We start from the raw sequence: 9,623 nt of genomic DNA, 5'->3' as shown, positions 1-9,623 counted from the left end.
GGAGACGTGCACAGGAGAGGGGAGGATGGTGAAGATGTGCACAGGAGAGTGGGAGCTGATGGAGATGTGCACAGGAGAGGGGAGTTGATGGTGATAAGCACAAGAGAGGGGGAGTTGATGGAGATGTGCACAGGAGAGGGGGAGTTGATGGAGATGTGCACAGGAGAGGGGGAGATGATGGAGACGTGCACAGGAGAGGGGGTGTTGATGGAGACGTGCACAGGAGATGGGGTGTTGATGGAGACGTGCACAGGAGAGGGGGTGCTGATGGAGACGTGCACAGGAGAGGGGAGTTGATGGAGACGTGCCCAGGAGAGGGGTTGTTGATGGAGACGTGCCCAGGAGAGGGGTAGTTGATGGGGATGTGCACAGGAGAGGGGTGTTGATGGGGATGTGCACAGGAGAGGGGGAGTTGATGGAGATGTGTACATGAGGGGGAGTTGATAGAGATGAACACATGAGGGGGAGTTGATAGAGATGTGCCCAGGAGAGAGGTAGTTGATGAAGACATGTCCAGGAGAGCAGTAGTTGATGGAGATGTGCACATGAGGGGCAGTTGATTGAGATGTGCACTGGAGTGGGGAATTGATGGAGATGTGCACAGTAGTAGGGAATTGTTGGAGATGTGCACAGGAGAATGGGAGTTGATGGAGATGTGCACAGGAGAGGGATTGTTCATGAAGATGTGCACAGGAGAGGGGGAGTTCATGTAGATGTGAACAGGAAATGGAGACTTCATGGAGATGTGCACAGGAGAGGGGGAGTTGATTGAGATGTGCACAGGAGAGGGGTGTTGATGGAGACGTGCACAGGAGAGGGGAGTTGATGGAGACATCCCCAGGAGAGGGGTAGTTGATGGAGACATGCCCAGGAGAGCAGTAGTTGATGGAGATGTGCACATGAGGGGCAGTTGATGGAGATGTGCACAGGAGTGGGGAATTGATGGAGATGTGCACAGTAGTAGGGAATTGATGGAGATGTGCACAGGAGAATGAGAGTTGATGGAAATGTGCACAGGAGAATGGGAGTCGATGGAGATGTGCACAGGAGAGGGATTGTACATGAAGATGTGCACAGGAGAGGGGGAGTTCATGTAGATGTGAACAGGAGAGGGAGACTTCATGGAGATGTGCACAGGAGAGGCGGAGTTGATGGAGGTGTGCATAGGAGAGGGGAAGATTGTGAAGATGTACACAGGAGAGGGCGAGTTGTTGGAAATGTGCACAGGAGAGGGGAGTTGATGGAGATGTGCACAGGAAAGGATGAGTTGATGTAGATGTGCATAGGAGTGGGGAATAGATGGAGACGTGCACAGGAGTGGGGAGTTGATGGAGGTGTGCACAGGAGAGCGGGAGTTGATGGGGATGTGCACAGGAGAGGGGTGTTGATGGGGATGTGCACATGAGGTGTAGTTCATGAGGATGTGCACATAAGGGGGAGTTGATAGAGATGAACACATGAGGGGGAGTTGATGGAGATGGGCCCAGGAGAGAGGTAGTTGATGAAGATGTGCACAGGAGAGGGGAGTTGATGGAGATGTGCACCGGAGAGGGGGAGTTGATGGAGACGTGCACAGGAGTGGGGAGTTGATGGAGATGTGCACAGGAGAGGGGGAGTTGATGGAAATGTGCACCGGAGAGGGGGAGTTGATGGAGACGTGCACAGGAGTGGGGAGTTGATGGAGATGTGCACAGGAGAGGGGGAGTTGATGGAAATGTGCACAGGATACAGGAAGTTGATGGAGATGTGCTCAGGAGAGGAGGAGTTGATGGAGATGTGCACAGGGGAGGGGGAGTTGATGGAGATGTGAACAGGACATGGGAGTTGATGGCGATGTTCAGAGGAGAGGTGGAGTTGATGGAGATGTGCACAGGAGAGGTGGAGTTGATTGAGATGTCCACAGGGGGGGAGTTGATGGAGATGTGCACAGGAGTGGGGAGTTGATGGAGGTGTGCACAGGAGAGTGGGAGTTGATAGAGATGTGCACAGGAGAGGGGGAGTTGATAGAGATGTGCACAGGATAGGGGGAGTTCATGAAGATGTGCGCAGAAGAGGGGGAGTTGATGGAGATGTGCACAGGAGTGGGGAGTTGATGGAGATGTGCACAGGAGAGGGAGAATTGATGGAGATGTGCTCAGGAGAGGGAAGGTTGGTGAAGATGTGCACAGGAGGGCTGGAGTTGATTGAAATGTGCACAGGAGAGGTGGAGTTGATTGAGATGTGCACAGGAGACGGGGAGTTGATGGAGACGTGCACAGGAGAGGGGGAGTTGATGGAGATGTGCAAAGGAGAGGGGGAGTTGATGGGGACGTGCACAGGAAAGGTAGTTGATGGAGATGTGAACAGGAGTGGGGAGTTGATGGAGATGTGCACAGGAGAAGAGTGTTGATGGAGATGTGCACAGGAGTGGGGAGTTGATGGGGATGTTTGCAGGAGAGGGCAGTTGATGGGGATGTGCACAGGAGAGGGGGTGTTGATGGGGATGTGCACATGAGAGGGGTGTTGATGCAGATGTGCGCAGGAGATGGGGAGTTGATGGAGACGTGCACAGGACTGGGAGTTGATGGAGACGTGCACGGGAGTGGGGAGTTGATGGAGACGTGCACAGTAGTGAGAGGTTGATGGAGACGTGCACAGGAGAGGGGTAGTTGATGGGGATGTGCACAGGAGAGGGGTGTTGATGGGGATGTGCACAGGAGAGGGGGAGTTGATGGAAATGTGCACATGAGGTGGAGTTGATGGGGATGTGCACATGAGGGGGAGTTGATAGAGATGAACACATGAGGGGGAGTTGAAAGAGATGTGCCCAGGAGAGAGGTAGTTGATGAAGACATGCCCAGGAGAGGTGTAGTTGATGGAGATGTGCACATGAGGGGGGAGTTGATGGAGATGTGCACAGGAGTGGGGAATTGATGGAGATGTGCACAGGAAACGGGGAGCTGATGGAGATGTGCACAGGAGAGGGGAAGTTGATGGAGATGTGCACAGGAGAGGGGAGTTGATGGAGATGTGCACAGGAGAGGGGAGTTGATGGAGATGTGCACAGGAGAGGGGAGTTGATGGAGATGTGCACCGGAGAGGGGGAGTTGATGGAGACGTGCACAGGAGTGGGGAGTTGATGGAGATGTGCACAGGAGAGGGGAGTTGATGGAAATGTGCACAGGATACGGGAAGTTGATGGAGATGTGCTCAGGAGAGGAGGAGTTGATGGAGATGTGCACAGGGGAGGGGGAGTTGATGGAGATGTGAACAGCACAGGGGAGTTGATGGCGATGTTCAGAGGAGAGGTGGAGTTGATGGAGATGTGCACAGGAGATGTGGAGTTGATTGAGATGTCCACAGGGGGGGAGTTGATGGAGATGTGCACAGGAGTGTGGAGTTCATGAAGATGTGCGCAGAAGAGGGGGAGTTGATGGAGATGTGCACAGGAGTGGGGAGTTGATGGAGATGTGCACAGGAGAGGGAGAATTGATGGAGATGTGCTCAGGAGAGGGAAGGTTGGTGAAGATGTGCACAGGAGAGGGGGAGTTGATGGAAATGTGCACAGGAGTGGGGAGTTGATGGAGATGTGCACAGGAGAGTGGGAGTTGATTGAGATGTGCACAGGAGACAGGGAGTCGATGGTGATATGCACAGGAGAGGGTGAGTTGATGGAGATGTGCACAGGAGAGGGGTGTTGATGGAGATGTGCACAGGAGAGGGGTGTTGTTGGAGATGTCCACAGGAGATGGAGATGTGCACAGGAGAGGGGGAGTTGATGGAGATGTGCACAGGAGATTGGGAGTTGATGGAGATGTGCACAGGAGTGGGGACTTGATGGAGATGTGCACAGGAGAGGGAGAATTGATGGAGATGTGCACAGGAGAGGGGAGGTTGATGGAGATGTGCCAATGAGGGGGAGTCGATGGAGATGTGCACAGGAGAGGGGGGAGTTGATGGAGATGTGCAGAGGAGAGGTGGAGTTGATGGAGAGGTGGAGTTGATTGAAATGTGCACAGGAGAGCTGGAGTTGATTGAAATGTGCACAGGAGAGGTGCAGTTGATTGAGATATGCACAGGAGACGGGGAGTTGATGGAGACGTGCACAGGAGAGGGGGAGTTGATGGAGATGTGCAAAAGAGAGGGGTGTTGATGGAGATGTGCACAGGAGAGGGGGGAGTTGTGGAGATGTGCACAGGAGAAGGGGGAGTTGTGAAGATGTGCACAGGAGAGGGAGTTGATGTAGATGTGCACAGGAGTGGGGAGTTGATGGAGATGTGCACAGGGGTGGGGAGTTGATGGAGATGTGCACAGGAGTGGGGAGTTGATGAAGATGTTCACAGGAGATAGGGAGTTGACGGAGATGTGCACAGGAGATAGGGAGTTGATGGAGATATGCACAGGAGAGGGGAGGATGGTGAAGATGTGCACAGGAGAGGGGAGGTTGATGGAGATGTGCAGAGGAGAGGTGGAGTTGATGGAGATGTGCAGAGAGGTGGAGTTGATGGAGAGATGCACAGGAGACGGGGAGTTGATGGAGATGTGCACAGGTAAGTGGGAGTTGATGGAGATGTGCAAAGGAGAGGGGGAGTTGATGAAGATGTGCACAGGAGAGGGGGAGTTGATGGAGATATGCACAGACAAAGCTCTGTCCGCCACAACAGACAGGATCTCCCGGTAGCCACTCACTCCAAATATGCCTCACATTCCCATTGAGATATATCCATACATGGCCTCTGCTGCCAGGATGAGGCTAAACTCAGATTGGAGGAGCAACACCTCATATACCATCTAGGTAGTCTCCAGCCCCTTGCTATGAACATAGAATTCTCCAACTTCCGGTAATTCCCTCCCCCTCCCTCCCCTATCCCTATTTCACTCTGCCCCCTCCTGCAGCTACCTATCACCTCCCTCAAGGTTCCGCCTCCTTCTACTACCCATTGTGTTTTTCCATATTCCTTCTTCACCTTTCTTGCCTATCATCTCCCTGCTTCCCCTACCCTACCCCTTTATCTTTCCCCTTGCTGGTTTTTCACCTGGAACCTACCAGCCTTCTCCTTACCACCCTCCCCCCCACTTTGTTTATAGGGCCTCTGCCCCTTCCCTCTACAGTCCTGACGAAGGGTTGCAGCCTGAAACATTGACTGATCATTTCCACGGATGCTGCCGGACCTGCTGAGTTCCTCCAGCGAGTTGTGAGTGTTGCAGGTGGTCTCAAGCTGGACCCAAGAACTTAACCTAACTTGTCACTAAAGAATTCCAGAATAGGCAGAGGGAAAGCACAGCTGAGCGGCATCACACATTGAACAAAGCAGTGGAAGTGGTGCATAGGAGCTTGATTTCAACATTCAAGAGATGGCAGAGGCATTAAAAGGCTATGGTCCGTGAGCAGTTTGATGAGAATATGTTTCAGCATATACTGGATGGGCTGAAGGGCCTGTTTCTGTGTTGTACCTGTCTATGTCTCGAAAGCAGGGTTCCCCATCCCGGGGTCCACAGACTCCTCAGTTAATGGCAGGAGCCCATGGCATAACAATGGTTGGGTGCTCCTGCTCTAAAGGAAGATGACCCAAATTGTTGGACGTTTCTGAGGGAGTTTACCAGAAGTGTTCTCGGTTCACCGGCATTCAGCTGCTTCACTGACAACTTTTCCACACTCATTATCATTACCAATGGTACCGGACACGCTACCTTTCATTCAGCTCTATTCCCATCCAGCACGAACAACTCCTTGGAGAACGGCTTGGCTCTAACAGCTGCACCCATTGCACCAGCCACACATGACAGAAAGGCGCACTACCTGCCGGCACCACCCTCAAGGTGGCCACTGATCACAAGTTAAATGGACCAGTCACATCAGCAATCTGCCTCACAGCCACCAAAAGGTTTGTTATCACTGTTACCCAGCTCCCCAAATCCTCAACATCCACCTTCCAAAACCAAAGGGACTACACAGGTCTGCCTTTCCAAGTCAGTGACAACAGATTCTGCAGATGCTGGAAATCCAGAGCAACATGCACAAAATGCTGGAGGAACAGCAGATCAGGCAGCATCTGTAGAGGGAAACTGTCAATGCTTAGGGCCAAAACACCTTGAACATACTGTCTAATTCACAGACCGTCGGGTTGGGAACTACATCTGTTTCATTACCATTAGGCCACGAAAAGCCCTTTGCAAATAAGATTACAAAGAATTTCAAGGCAATCCATACATAAAGAGAATTACTCAGGAGAGAGCAGGGACCACTCAAGGATAAAGGAACATATGACGTTGATGAGTTCTTAAATGAATACTTTGCATCAGTATTTCCCAAGAATTGAGCGGAGCACAGTGAGATCATGGAAAGATGAACAAGGCCACAAGTTCTGATGCAATACTCATTGTTCATCCATCATGTTCCGTGACGCATAGTTGTGGTCTTATCTGTGGCCATGATTGCTCTTTGAAAATTTCTCTACATAAGTGGCTTGTTATTGCCCTCTTCTGGGCAGTGTCTTTACAAGATGGGTGACCCCAGCCATTATCAAATCTCTTCAGAGATTGTCAGTGGTCACATAACCAGGACTTGTGATCTGACCCTTATCTAAGAAAAGATGTACTGGCATTGGAGAGGGTCCAGTGGAGGTTCACTGGATATACCAGTTTATTAAGAGATGATAAAGATTGTGGGAGCTTTGACCAAGAATCTTGGGTCTTCGCTAGCCAGGGATTGGTGAATCACTAATGTTATTCCATTGTTCAGTAAGGGAGAACAGGAAACTAAGAGCTGGCGAGCTTATCATCAGTGGTAAGGAAGCTGTTCAAGAGGATTACTGAGCATTTGGAAATCAAGTGAGGCAGCCAAGTCAGCATGGCTTTGTGCAGGGCACGCTGCGTCTTGTTAACCTGTCTGCAATTTTGTTTTGAGAAGGTGGCTGATGAAGGTTCAGCTGTGTTTACACCATAAAGCTCAGGAGCAGATTATCCAACATTCCACCATGGCTATTTTGTATTCCCTCACAACTCCATTCTTCTGCCCTCTCCTCAAAACATTTGACACCCCGACTAATCAAGTCTATCAACCTCTGCTTTAAATATATCCAATGACTTGGCTTGACATAGCCATCCATTGCAATGAATTGGAACAGATTCACCTCCTCTGGCTAAGGAAATTCCTCCTCATCTCTGTTCTAAAGGGATGTCGTTCTATTCAGAGGATGTATACTCCCCACTATAGGAAACATCTCCACATCCACTCAAATCTGTGTCCTCTGGTCCTAGACTCCCCCACTACGGGAAACATTGTCTCCACATCCACTCTATCTTGGCCTTTCAATATTTATAGTTTACATTCAGATCCCCCTCATTCTTCTAAAGTCCAGCAAGTACAGGCCCAGAGACATCACATGCTCCTCCTACATTAAACCTTTCATTCCTAGAATCATTCTCATGAACCTCCTCTGGTACCTCGCCAATGCCAACATATCCTTTCTCAGATAAAGGGGCCCAAAACTTGTTTGACAATGTCCCTAATGACAGGCTCAGAATCCATGGTGAAGTGGCACTTCCAATTGAGAATTAGCTTGCTCGTAGAAGAGTTACTGGTCGGGATTTATTCTGGCTGGAGGTCTGTTCCTCAGAGATTATACTGGGACCTCAGATGTTTGTGATGTATGGGTTAAAGGCTGAGGTGAAGATGTGGAATACAAAGATCAAGAGTGTTGTGTACAGTATTGAGGCTTCTGTTGGTCAGGGTCCTGTTGTGTCCTAGCTGTCTAGATATGCGATCCAGGGAAGTGCAATATGGAGAGCAAGCTGTTGCCCACATAGCAGACTACCCCTCTTTACACATCTGATGAACCCAAAGCAACGGCAGAGACCAGAGGCATCAAAGGAGTTGCCTGTCAGCTTTGAACTCAATGTAGGAATGTCTTCGGGACTCTAGCTCCAGATTTTACTCCTGTAACTTCTCCCATGAGTGAATATAGCCACAATGAAGCGGAGGTCAGAGTTTTCCTTTTTCCTAGGTGAGTTGCCAACCACAACTGATGAGCCCCTGGTTTTAAGGCCTTTGCCCCCTCTGTCAGTACTAACTGTTCCACCGGGCTGAGTTCAGCCACACGTGAAGGCCAGGAGCTAGACTTGGTGGTCAGAGGCCATTTGAGATGCACACCAGTGGTAGTTCACTGGCTCTGACGACTTGTCAGACAATACAGTGTCCAACTCGGGTGGATAAATGACAGGTGGTGTTTAATCTGGCCAAAGTGTGGTGTTGTACGGGTTGCTTTCAAGGCAAGTTCAAAGTTCAAAGGAGGCATGCAGGGAGCAGTGGGAACTTGGACAGTGCTGCCAGGACTGGTGGTTGAGGAAAATACGACAGAGGCTTTCAGAAGGGAAATGAATGTGCAGAGATTGGAGGGAAGTGGATATTGTGTAAGCAGACAGGATTAGTTTAGTGCAGTATTTAATTACTAGTTATTAGTACAGCACAGCATGACAGGCTGAAGGGCCTGTTCCATAGTTACCGCCAGGTGGTGTTCTTCTTTCCTGTCAGTAGCGTCCTCTCGTTTTTTACTACGGTCAGCCAGGCAAGTTCTGGGTGAATACCGTCACACTCAGGTGTAGGATTCTTCATTGCTGTTTCCATAATAGTTTTGTTTGACCAGTCAGGGTTGTTAACCCCAAGCTGAACCTCCAAATCTGCGGGGGGGGAATCAGTGGACCACTTCTAGTCTGACCTCTACCCCTTGACCTGTTTGGCATGGGTAACCCTGCCAAGAGCCAAAGCATAAAGCCCTGCCTCCATTGGGTCACTGAGGCATGCAAACCTCCAAACCACAAGGTTGTGGTCCTCTTGTTTGCATCCAAACGCTGGAACTCCCCCAAACCGTGTGGCGGCATTCACTTAAGGCAGTACACACATCTTCCTGTTGTGTATTGGCGATGGGCAATAAACGCTGAATTTACCAGCAATGCCCTCACCCCAAAACTGAACAGCACACCAAAACAGTCAGCCTACCTACCCTACACCCTGAGCCCCAGACTTTGGCATACAAGCGACTCCCACATCAGAAATTCACCCTTACCTAGTTCACAAATCACTTCACAAAAACTTTATTGAATTCACTCTCAAGAGAATTAGTGGAAAGCACCAAATATGTCAACAATTCCCCCACTTGTACCGCTTTGCGCATGGACAGGTGACACAGTTTCACACCATTGGAAAATCGAGATTGGCTCATTTACGTGGCCCCTTCCCACTCTAACTGAAGGGTCACTGGGATCACATTAGTTTTGATATTGCAGTAAAGTTGTCTGTGCTGGGTACAATCTGAATGCGTTCAAAAGGATTATTGCCTTTGGCCCCTCCCAAAATCTTCATCCTCTCATGGTCCTCAACCATCTCCCATTCATTCAAAACACCAGTGCAAAAGTGATGCCAGTCAGCCCCCATTTTGCCAACGTCTACCTTGACATTTGGCAGTGCGAGGGAGAAGGATGCAGCTGTCTTACAGGAAAGCCAATGGCTTCTTGCTACATTCAAGCACACAAAAGGTCTTCATGCAACTCAAGGTGCCTTTCATTAAATACCTCAAAGGCCGCTGGAATCTGGGTCCAATTCCCTCCTCGGTGTTGCAGGAGAGCAGGATCAGACAACTGCTACA

The sequence above is a fragment of the Mobula birostris genome, chromosome 28, assembly GCF_030028105.1.
Source record: "Mobula birostris isolate sMobBir1 chromosome 28, sMobBir1.hap1, whole genome shotgun sequence".
In the NCBI taxonomy this organism is placed as follows: domain Eukaryota; kingdom Metazoa; phylum Chordata; class Chondrichthyes; order Myliobatiformes; family Myliobatidae; genus Mobula; species Mobula birostris.
Note: the sequence above shows the minus strand (reverse complement) of the source record.